This window comes from Gouania willdenowi, chromosome 17 (genome assembly GCF_900634775.1).
Source record: "Gouania willdenowi chromosome 17, fGouWil2.1, whole genome shotgun sequence".
In the NCBI taxonomy this organism is placed as follows: domain Eukaryota; kingdom Metazoa; phylum Chordata; class Actinopteri; order Blenniiformes; family Gobiesocidae; genus Gouania; species Gouania willdenowi.
In genome coordinates this window covers 14,460,155-14,473,257 of record NC_041060.1, presented here as the reverse complement: position 1 = coordinate 14,473,257, position 13,103 = coordinate 14,460,155, and positions in this window count along the sequence as shown.

Here is a 13,103-nt window from a genome sequence, read left to right as displayed (position 1 = left end):
ACCAAAGAGTAATGTGATTCTCAATAAAGAAAAAAACCTATCGAGTGGTAAAAGAAAGAAGAGAAGGCAACCAACTGTAAAACAAAAAGCAGAAACAAAAATGGCATTTTCAGAACAAACCTGTTTTTGTTTCACAACAATTCAATAAACACACACTGTGACCAAACCCCTAATCCACATGACATAGGCGAACTAGCAGGGACTCATCTAGTGTAAACAAACTTCGTCATTTGGTAGAGGAATGGATTTGATTTAGCTTTAGTTTGGTTTTTCATTTATAAAAAACAGATAAAGACTAAACTATAAAAGTATTACTATATTTTTTTTTTTTTTAAATCTATCTCATATATCATCATATAACAAAAAACCTGAACATACAATCATCAATTACAGTACATGCAGGGTGCAAGTGCTACATGCAGTAAATTATATTTATATATTACTATAACCCACCTTTTTGTTTTTCTGATGCTTTATACAACAGTATGCCAAAGATTGTAACCCAAAATGAGACATTTCATGATAAAACATAGTTATAGGATCATTAGGTTATTTTTCAAATGTACTCTTTGAATAAAAAATCTACAAAAAGATAAATCACATTGTTATTCATAAAATAAAACTGTGCGTATACAAAGATTCTGGCACACTGAAAACTAGCTTTGCTTCTAGTTTTATGTTTCAAAATCTTGATTATTAACATAGATTTGACACTAAAATTACAAGTTAATAATTATGTTTTTAACTTTGCAAGAGTGTTAATGGTACCAGGACAGGTAAAATAATCAAATTGTTTAACCACAGCTATATAATCCTATACCATAATATATACAGACTTTCCAAAATGTTTTTAGTTGTTCTATTTCTTCTATTACTAATGTCTTAACATTAAATTTTAACAGCTATAACTAAGATGGAAGAAACAACTGAACTGGAAAGATGGAATTACTCGGATGTCCCACAAAGACATTGTGATGATGTATTAGGAGTTATATTCTTTATCAGTGATCACGATGGGAAAGGGTTCACGACCACACCGTAACATCTATTTGTAAGAGCAACTGTATTTAATGAGATCAGAAGCCATTTTTCACGTGAAATAATCATTTCTTTCCACTATAGCAGAGAACCACACTGAAAGGCATTATAAGGTTCTGAAGGGCTTCACTGCACATGATAAGGGATTGGTTCTCTCCCGTAGCTCCCAGTAATAAACCCAACATTATACATGCTGTGTCTTGAATTTACAAATACAAATATCTCTAGAAATAATAAAAGAGACTTGTATGTATTTGGCTCAAGGCTACATTGTGAAAAGTAGGGTCAATGCTCAATATTGATACAACGTAATTATTAAACACATGCCTGTGCTTGGCTTCTTAAGAAAACAAACGAAACAAAAAAAAAGGGCCCAGGTCTGTCAGAAGAATCTTAGAAGTGTCCCTCGAGCTAAAACAGTCTTTTTCTTTGATGGATACCACAACGTGCAAAACAGCACAGAGCAGAAATAGCCAAATATATGAATAGTGCAAAGTCTAGGATTCCAACTCTTAAATGACATCCCATATACTTTGGATTTTTCTTTTTTTTTTAAAAAATCCCAATAAAGGAAATGTAAATATAGGCTGCCAGTAACCTATGTTATCCTTTCTTTCTTTCTTTTTTTCTTTATTCAGAGGAAATCCTACTTTATACTCACCAAACAGGCCAATCGTCCTAAAGGTGGTGCTAGAGCAAGCCCCTAAAGTTAAACATTTTGAAATGTCACAACAAATCAACCCAATGTGCTACAGATTTGCCCCCTTTAAATAAAATGTAGCAAAACTAAAAAAAAAAATTCTACATTTAAACCTATTATTGCAAATGATAAAGTCCATCACTGCTTTTCACAGTTTTTGCTCTGTTGACACCAAACTTGCTACAGCACAACTTCAGTCTGTCCAACAGAAATGATCCACACATATTTTGGATTCATACAAAATAGACAGCGAATCAAAATGTTTCAATGCAAACATTATTCCTGAACATTTTGGATTCATGGAAGATGATTGGAAAAAATCTCAAAAACAAAAATTCTTTAACTTGGCAAGAGCCAGATTGATGTGTAGCCCCTCCTTCTAACTCGAGTTCTCCACATCGATCTGGGTCCGTGTCTGGTGAATCCTTTCGGAACCAGGGAGGGACATGAACAGATTGCTTGAAGCTGATTGGGCGAAGCTCCTGTCCACCGTGATTTGTTTTAGCCAATCACACGGCGGAGACGCTGTTATGGCTACAACAACAACAAGGCTCCGCTGGTGAAAACTTACGCTCGCTGTTGCTCTTTCAAAAAGGAAATGATGGATTCTTCTAAAAGTGAGTTTATAGCAGCTTCCATACGTTCATCATTTTTGTCTTACAGTAATAACTTAATATTTTACATCTGCCTTTAAACGTTAACAGCTGCTGTCTTGCACAGGTGACTGGCTTAGCCAATGAGTCAAGCTACATTTGATAATTAGTTCAGTGAGATTGGGATAGAGCATCATCCCTTGTGCCAGAAATTGTAAGTTCAAGCTTTAACTGATGTATATGCAGAACTGATTGACACCTCTTTTCATCTTCCTACTCGGCTTGCTGCTCAGATTTGCCTAATTCTGGCTAAAATCACCTGGCCCCGACTATTGCTGCGCAGCAGCTCTAATACAGACTAAATGTTTCCTATATGCTACCTCTGTATCAATGGTACAAACTTCAAGAGCAAAGCAAAAACAAATGACTGAGCCGAGAAGTCAGGGCGGTCACACAACGTGCGCTCAGACAGAAATGCTGCCTGTGGGAGTCAGGGCAGCTGAAAGGGCAAAGCAAAAGACCATAGCAGACTTAATGTTACAAAAACTTGCTTTGTGGGACACAGCGATGAAGAATGGACTCATCAAGGAAGAACTGGGAGGCATCACTGGCAGTAGATGCAACCAATTAGGATGACCTTCATTGGCTTGGCTTCATTAGGTGCCACAATGTGTTAAAAAATATACTTTAAATTAATATTGTTTGTTTTCATTGTCCATTAGTGTAACTTTTTCTGGTTTTGGATGTTTTACTATAATATTTAATGATATTTTTTGTCTCATTTTGTGTTTTTTTTTTGTGTGTTATTGTTGTTTCAACTGTTTTGGGGGTCATTTTGTTGTCCTTTTGTGTATTTTCACAAAATTCATCACAAAGGTCCAGTCTCGTGCCTGACTGACTCAGCTGCACCCACCCACCCACTTTTTGGTCCCGACCCACCAGTTGAGAATCACTGCTCTAAAATACAACTGAGATCAATCCTACCTAATTCCGTGGAGACAATTCAAACGCAGGTTCACCCCTAAGATCAATGCTAAGTGGTCTGCTGCTTTTAATGGTGGCGATGAAATGGAAACACTGGGATGAAAAGCAAACACATCAAGAGGAACAGACCAAAAGTTCTTAGAAAAGGTTGCGGGGGTGAGCCCACAATCTCCAGGCCGTGAAGCTGTGTGACTGATCTTTGATCCACCCACTGAGCTACAAGTACAAGAGATTCACTTCAGTGTCATTCATTCATCTTCTCTATACTCACTTAAAAGTTCAGGTGATTAAGGTTGGATTTGAAACAGGAACAGTTTATTTATTATATACCTCATTAGTTGTTTCCAGAACTTCACTTCAATAATTATTCAGCTACGGCAAGTGCATTCTTGCATGTACATGTGCAAATATGCTAAAACCCCAATTAGCTTTAAGTGCGTTTATTACTGCTGCTATTTTGAGGTTATCTAATGGATTCTAGAAGCCCATTTTTGCTTTCTGAACGCTTTAACTGTTAAGTTACCTTTCCTTTGTCAAGATGTTCATGTTGTGTTGTTGTATATGACAGGCCCTGTGTATTCTAGGTCAACTCTCCAATACTCCAGAGTGACTCAAGAAGGAAAGGCCACAGAGGCTACGGGGAAAGAGCAAAAATAGCAGCTGGGCCGCAGAAGCTAAAGCTTTGACAAAGACTCCGACACTGTGTGTGTGCGTGTGCATGTGTCTCCTGACCTGGATAAGCATGGTAGGTCTACCAGGTACACACTGGCTTGTCAAACAATATATAACTTTTCCTCTTTAATCCTCCTCCAACATCACATACATTGTTTGTTCTCTACTTCCACACGAATAAATTGTACAGCAAAAATTATAAAGCTAATCATACCTAAATTAATTTGTTTTAACAACTCTCAGCCATGAGATGATGTTTAATGTGCCGAGACCAATGCTTATGTGCCTCAGCCAGCACAACCCCCTACCCCCATGGAATCATCTTTTTTTGGGGGGCTTTCAGACATCTTCTCTGCAGCGTTTCCAATTACTCACACCACAAAGCTTTGGGTCCAATCGCTGTCTTTGCATGCACACTTAAAGAGAATTAGCCAAGTCGAGACCTCATCATCATCCGTCCCTCTTTGTTTGCACTTTCACATTCACCACCTGCCAAGTTACATTTCAGTCCCATTTTGGGAGAGATTTTCAAAGCACAAAGAGTGCAGAGCGCACAGCATGACCATTATCTGCTTTACACTGCACTCATCAACTTCTTATTCTCTTCTTTTCATAAAAAAACTTGCATAAGAAATAATTACACTTCTTTAGTCAGATTAGAGGCTCCAGGATGCTATTGGTTAAAACAGAGTGAAGCAGGGCACTTTGATAAATGGCTCCACCACAGTTCTAGTCGAAATAATGAGTCATCTTTTTAAGAAACATTTTTTTTTTATCTCATTTTGTGTAGAGATGCTGCCAGACTTTACATGCACACAGTGTCACACTACTGCTTCACGCCAAAGCCTTTATGTCAGGCAACATACAGTTTATATCCCCCATCCCCTCACTTCATAATGTTGGAGAAAATTGTTACGCCACTCTTGACTTCAGCACATCACATATTAAGGGCTCGAAGGCATTCGTTTTCAGGCATATTAACACCACGGCCACGTCAAACCTTTTCACATCACCCCTTGAACAATTGTCAGTTCCTTCGCCTTTGTGCTCATCCGCTGAAAGAAGTTGATTCAGTGGTTGGTTGAGGAGCGTGTGTGATCAAAACTGACTTGATTTGTCCTAAAGCTCAGCAGGCAGCCAAGGAGGGAAGAGGAGAATGAGTGAAACGAGAGAGAGAGAGACGGCAGAAACAGAGACACTTATTCAGACTCAAAGACACAAAGATGCTGAGAGAGAAGAAAATTGAGACTGGTAGGTGGAAGTGAAAATGGGTCCATGAAAAGTAGAATCTAAACAGAAAGCAAAGGGGACTATATAAGAGAAGAAGAAGAAGCAAAAGAGGGATTGGGAAATAATGGGCAAAAACTTTTCAATTACAATGTACATGGACAACAAAGAGCCAGATTTCAAGAGAATACAGCAGTCTGCAGCCCAGAGAGAAAACTCATTTAGACTATTTCATTCCTCTTATCCTTTCCTCATACAAATTACAAGTTGGAATATTAAATGCATTCTTTTGCTTTTTGTTGCACTTTTAAATGCAAAATTAGTTGTCCTTAAACGTCCTGACTGTCAAGATCAGCAACCAGGAAAGAAAAGTCACTCTGCTGACAGGGAAAAACATCTCCTTTTTTTAGGTTTAATTTAAGATTAAGAAGTTCCTGAGGTCTGTCAGCAGCAGACAATAGCTGCGTTTCCATCACCCTTGGAAATGCGCAAAATCTAAATAGCACAATAAAAACTGGTAATGGAAACACCTGAATTAAAAAAAAAAAACATTTTACGCTTTCATTAGGAGGAATTTCAAACATTTCAATATTAAAATGTGTCGCAGAAGTGCTATGGAAACAATTTTTCCGCAAATACACATTACAGAACGTGACGTACATGGTCACATGACCACTGCTCTCCAAGAAAACATAGCACTGTACGTGTGGAGAGAAGAGGAGACCGGGACATTTCTTAGTATTATACTTTAAAATGATTACTGCCACATTAGACGTGAAACAACAAAGGAATACAGAGTGCTATAAGGTGGTTCTAAGTGTTCCTGCAGCGAAGTCTCGTGGGATGAGATTTCATGGGAGTTACGAGGCTCCAAAACAGCATTCAACAAGTTCAAAGTGCATTTAGAAATATCGCTTTTATTTTGCAAAAATCTGTAATGGAAACCTAGCTATTGACTTCAGACATTTCAAACTGTATAATGGGATCTACGGTACATATTACTGAATTGAAACAAGTGTATTCATTTGAAGCTTAGATAGCTAATAAAAGAATAACAACAGACAAGGATAGGTCAATATTATTGAAACTAACACGAATCTAAGAAACCAGACAGCTGATGTAACCCTATTATGAATCCCAGACACTACATAGACTATTTCATTCTTTGTCATTCGCACATTCTGCATGAATGTCAAATACAATGTCAAGATAAGACCTTCTCTTAGAGTACAGCACTGTGATTAAAAAAAGAAGAAAAAAAACACACGCTGCTGTGACCTATATTCATAGATTATATTGGGACATTGAATAAACACGAAGAGTTATCTCAAAAGTCACAACACCTAATATTGATTAAAGTTTTTTTTAACACAACAGTGATATACATGTCTGGAGGGAAGAGGGAAAATTCCATTTTAACCAGACAATCTTTCAGATTAGCCACCATTTACTGGTTGTGGTTAGTGGGAGGTAAAGGGAACAAAAGAACGGGATGGTGAAGAGCAAGAAACAAGAAGTCGACTGCACGTAAAGCAAGAGTGGAAACTACATGTACATGCCATTAACTAAATCAGGCATGACTTTAAAGACAGTCTGTGTCTACTGTCTATGGAGCAAAAACTACAAATAGGTGAGGCCAACAGTTTTGTTTTTGATACATCATGAGTCTGGGGTCTTTTCAGAAACCAATGTTGTTATTGTATTTTGTTCTTAGCCAGAGATGTCAAACTTTTATTAAGAGGTGACAAATCTAATAATGGGCCCAATTGTTAAATTAACACAGGATTTGGTCATAGGTTGGCGACGTGTGGCTCTCTTGCTCCGCCCCTGTGGCTCAGAGACCAATCACTGTGCCCCTATCTGACAATGGTGCACGTTTACTGAAAGATATCGGCAGCAAAAGAGGACACATATTTGCAACATATCAAACACAGTGAGCATGCGTGTTCCTACTTGTTTGGTGGGTGGGGCTTCAATGACTCTGGTGATGTTGAAGGTTGCCAAACCCTGAATCACATTGATTAGTGCGTTTTAGACAACTCTTTGAAACATTTCCTGGATACAAAGTGCATTTACTATAAGAGTTGCAACTTTGTTGACTATGTGATGTGCAGCAAGTGAAAAGAGAAGTCCTTAGAGTGCAGCAGTCATCGGTTTGTGGTCCTTAACTGTATGAAAATTATACCATCCTTGTAGTTTTCAAGCATACTTATACTTTGGCGATCCACACTAACATGGATTAGCATCAGAATGCGGCACGATATCACAACCGCTCTAATGAGACGGCAGAGAGAGCTAACAAGTCCTGTTATGAATAAACAACAGGAAAACATCAAAACCAGTCTTTCTGAAAAACAATGCTATATTATCATATTAACTGTTGGGATAATATTCAGATTGTTAAATTTGTAAAATAAAATGTTGTCAAACAAACCACGGCTTGTAATCAGACATCTACCAAAAAAAACAAAAACAAGTCATAACATTACGACACAGTAATTCACATGAAATCAAACATATCCCTCAGAATCACACATATGATAAAAATGAATTGCATATTTTGCGACTACAGACTAAAGGAGAGAGGCATAGATTTAACAACATCAAGGAACATATGAGGTAAAAAGAAAATGCTCCACGCTCAAAAGAAATCTCTCAGCAAAATAAAACTGTAGAAGCATGACTACAGGACATTGTCTGTGGTCATTCACATAAACTATTACCTCTATCAAAGAACAAGGTTTTACATCCGATATCGAGGGTGTTTACCACACAAAAGAAAGGGCAGCTGTTCTACTCGAGGAGCCGGTTGTAGCTGAGCACTTTTTTGCAGGAGTGCATGCAGAAGCTGTCAACATCATCTCTAAATAAACATAAGTACCTCCCTGCTTTTTTTCTGTCACAGCAGTTTGTAGGTCTATAGCTTCTACTCTGTCACATCATTCTGCTTTCAGTAGTTATGGTGTTGTTGCTGCTGCAGGAAGGCTGGAGAAAAAAAAAAAACATTCTCACATCAGCATCTGTCCCTGCACCTGTCTGACTCTTCACTGCTTGAGTCCTTGTCCACACATAGCTGGGTATTTTTATAAATGTATATATAGAGCTGGGCGGTATGACCAAAAATGTATATCACAGTATTTTTCAAATATATGTTCACAGAATATTTTACTGGTTGAGAGAGGAATTACTGCAGTAGATTGACTTAGGATGGTCTATTTTACTGTCATGATGAGTGAATATTGTATAATAAGTAAATAAGAATATAATCATACTTATTATTATACATACAATATTATTTATTAACAATATTCCAATATACAAATATGCAAAAAAATAACTGAAAATTATAGAAAGGAACACCAAAAATACACATAAATGCCACCAAAAACTCAAAATCACAACAAATATAAACGAAATGACTCCAAAAAAACCCCACAAAATGACAACAGGAATACACAGATTAATGTTTTTTGACATTTGGCCCATTTAGTGAGGGGGGTATGTGTTGATTTTGGTGCACCCTTATTTTTCTTCCATTTTCAGCTTCCAATATCTCAGGAACGACATCACATAGTAAACTGAAATTTGGTATAGTACCAAAATACGGCTCCACCTACACTCTCAGAGTATAAAACAATATGTTATACATCCTGTCTGGTGGATATGCTAGCCCATCAAATTTGGAAAAAGCTTTGTTGGGGTTTGGGGCTCGAACATGTTTTGGCCTTCATTAAACAACTATACATACAGTATGCCTCAGCACCCTGTAATTTGATCAGCTTTGAGTTATGTACATAGACTATTCAAATCACTAATGATTAGTCACATATATACATTGGTTATTGGGAGACAGTCTGTTGAAATCCTTTTTACTATTTTCAGTAAGAAACAATCTGATCTCTGTTTTAATTTATAGTATAAAGCTTTCATTCTTGGGATATACAACAATTTTTCTTCATGCAACTTCTTAATTTTTATTTTTGACCCCAACTTTCTCCGCTATTTCTCCACCCATGACACCATTGTAGCTAGCCTCTGTGTCTTATAATCATTTATTGTTTAATCACTCTTCTATATGATGCAGTTCCTGAGATATTGGAAGCTGAAAATGGAACCCACGATAATCAACGCATAACCCTCCTCACCAAATTGGCCATATCTCAAAAAGTATTGATCCAATCAAACCTATTGAACAATCACTGATTCAGATCAAAGTGTGTGGGCCATTTGTTGAAATGACATGGAATGACCCAACAGCAGTTTGATTTTTTATTCTATTTTATTGCAGAACTTTGAGAAAGTTTGGAGTCAAGTTAAATTGCGGTGGTACACCTATCGACCGCTGGCTAGAGCTAACATGTAATTTTCACAGGTTTCAGGTGAAATGTTGCCTTTGCATAATTTGGAAATTAAGCTGGTTCTTATGTTGAGGGGATGTTGCTTGAGGGTCTGGAGACTTGATTGCACTCTTGGACTTCAAAGAAATCTCCCAAAGAAACCTACTCCCTAATAATGGCCTGTAATTGTTCTCATCTGTAAAACCTGCAGCATGTGTCTCTGAGGATGGTGCATAGCATTTAGTCATGCAAACTCTCTGGCTCTAGGGCTGTGGCAGAGAAAGAAGAACGAGGGGGGGGGGGGGGGGGGGGGACGACAACAGTAGGCCAACGCTGAAGGATAATTAGCCTTTGATCAGACATTCACATAAAAGAGAAACAAGCAGTGAAGAAAGAGTAAAGAGGAGGAACAGGTCTACTGTGCAGGTATAGACGGCAGTCCTCGTCAACCGACACGATTATCACCACAATCCTCATCATCATTAGCATCAAAGCCGGTAATTACCTATCAGCGGTATCAACTATAGTTAAGGTCTACTAGTAAATTTGGTCTAGATGCTTTCAATTTTGGTTTACTCGTGCACAAGTACACTTAGTGAAGTATAAAGTGTCACGAGTAGTCCTAATGAAGCAAAATGTGTCGCTTCTAGTCAGCACCAGACAAAATTCAATGGGGGGGCATTAAGAAAACTGCAGGGGACAGAAATGTGTGTTCATTCCTGGGGGTTGTTGGTGACAGGTGATGTGTAAAAAGAAGGAAGTGCGGTGATACAGCGGTAATGTTTTGACAGGTGAAATGTCATGCTGTGTGTGACGCAATAAAGAAAGCCGACTCGACATACCTGTCCATCTTGTCTTTCTCGACTTCCACATTGGTGATCCTGATTTGAACATGTCTGTCTAGGGCGCACAAGCCGGCGGGGCCGTGATGTTTGCCGCTACCGTCAAGTTACAAGAGTTTTGGCAACATAACCCAGAGCCGTGGTTTCAGCATGTCAAAGCCCAGTTGCAGCTCCGAAGTATCAATGCAGATGACACAAAATATTACAACGTCGTCGCGGCCTCAACACCAGCCAACCGACCGCAGACGTAGGTTTAAAAACCACTTTTTACGACGTTGTTCAGTTTGCTTTTTATATTTCTCACCTTTGTGAACGACAATCCTCGGAACTCTATAAAATCTTTTTTCCTTTTCTCGGTTAGAACAATTGGAGCAGCCGCAAACTGTACAAAACATGGATGTTTTGTTTATTTCAGACGGCAGATTCTCAAGCTACTTCACTTCCTGCCCTCCCTCTGAATTTCACGCTCTCGCAATGCAGCAATGTGACGTCACGTGAAAGCAACCTGCTTCCAGTGATGTATATATTGGTACAGTTTTTAGCCAATCATATGTCAGCGAGCTTGTGTTGTTGTCACGGTCTATGAAATCTAACGCCTTCAGAATCAATAGAGCAGGCTGTGAATGGACACAGTCAGTTGCGTTAGCAAAAGAAGTTTGTTCCAGGGTTCCCCCCATAGAGTGGGAAGTGGGGTGGGGGGGCACAGTAGGTCAGCAGGGGGGACACGGCCCTCGAATGCCCCCCATGACGGAAACATTGGGGGCAGGGGAAAGCTAATTCACGATGGCCAAGGGATTTGGTTATAATCCCTTGATTGTACTTCATTAGTATTATAGTACTACTAGTGAATATTATGGCTTTACTAGTAAACTAGAAATAATCTACTAGTACTGGGTTTTTGTCACACTAGTGCGTGAGTACACTTTACTAGTAAAACAAAATCTTCAAGTGTCATTTGTACATTTTCTTTAAAACATATATTATTATTTTTGTCTATTGTTTCTGGTTTCTGGTTTTTTTTTCATTCTTCTAATTTATGTCTGACCTGCAACTACTATTCTATTCTATTCTACTTTAAAATTGTTTGCTAGTAGACAATTTTATGCTACTAGTAAAATTAGTACACTTGAAATATGTTACTAGTGTAAGCTCAAAGCTTTACTATAGTTCAATAGTTTAGTTACAATTATACTTAAAATATCTTACTAGTTTAAACTCAAAGATTTACTAGTAGCTTGACGTTGGTTTACTCCACCCCCTTATTATTATTATTATTATTATTATTATTATTATTATATAATGCTTAGTAGTAACACATTTTGCTTCACTAGTACTAGCATATCTTTCTATCCCTGCTACATTTGTCCAAAGTGAGTGTGCCTTTTCAACTGCAGGAGACAAATTAAATGTCCAAAGGTCACAATTGCTGCAAGAAAATCTTTACATGCCAATAGGGATGTAACTGGATTCACGATACGATTCTCTCACGAATTATTTTATAAAATGGGACTGTAGTCAAATGATGACTGAAAAATATTCCTTTATTTTTTTTGGGGAAAAAAAACTAGAAAATACTGTTATTTTCCTTTTATTTTTAATTGTCAAAAAAATCCCTTGATAAACTATTCAAAACAATGCAATTTAACTAAAAATAAATCTTGAATGAAATAAAAAAGGAATAATACAAATGAAGAAGAAGCTTATTAATTTAAATTCTGGTTCTATAGTAAACAATGCAAAACTGCTTAATAGTTATTGTTCTTTTTAAAAGTGCAACTGAAAATGTATTTTGTGCCTTAACAATTGGACTTTAAAAAAAAAAAAACCGTCATTGCACTGATTTACGTCAGAGAGCGCTGGTAACCCAGTGGTCGGTTGGCATGCAGCTAATCTAGCAGTAAAGAAGAGATGCTATGCTAGCAGACAGAGCTAATAGAAAAACGTGACTTCTACAGATATTCACGTAATATTACAAATATTCTTTCGGTGCTAAAGGAGTAAGGAATCATTTATTAACATGTAACATTAACATGTAAGAGTAGAAGGTGGCCAGAAAGAAAATAGTAGCAGATTCTGCCCGCCGGTACACTGCTGGACAAGAGAAGGGATAAATATATAGCACTCTCTGCTGTTTAAAAAAAGCACTGCGATTCAATTTTCAAAGTATCGATGTCAATCGTGATACCTATGAATCGATTTTTAACTGCCTTATGATTAATCATTACATCCCTACATGGCAATATTGTTGAACATGATATCTTAAATATTGGCTATGCAGTCATTAATACACAGTAATTATTTCATTTTGTTTAATTTTAGATTGGCATGATTGGTCAGTCTCTGTTTTTGTGTTTTATTTGCAGAGTGGTACTTTTTGCACTTTAAATATAAAAAATGTGTGTTATTTATGTGATTGTTTATTTTTATTTCATATCCCTATTTAGTTAAAAAGGTCATAACCAGAGTAAGTTTGTAAGTATGCCCAGAGCTAAAGTCATATAAAATCATGGTAATTTTTTTTCCACCTGCAATTTCTTTTGTATTTTTCACCTTTCCAAATACATCATCTCATATCATTATAATAATAAGCCAAGTGTCATATATCGTCTCACATCGTGAATTCTGCATACCCTCCCACCTCTGGCTTCAGAACTACACGTGCACTGTCTATAATCAGAGTCACAAGTACATCACCCTCATAATGATGCAC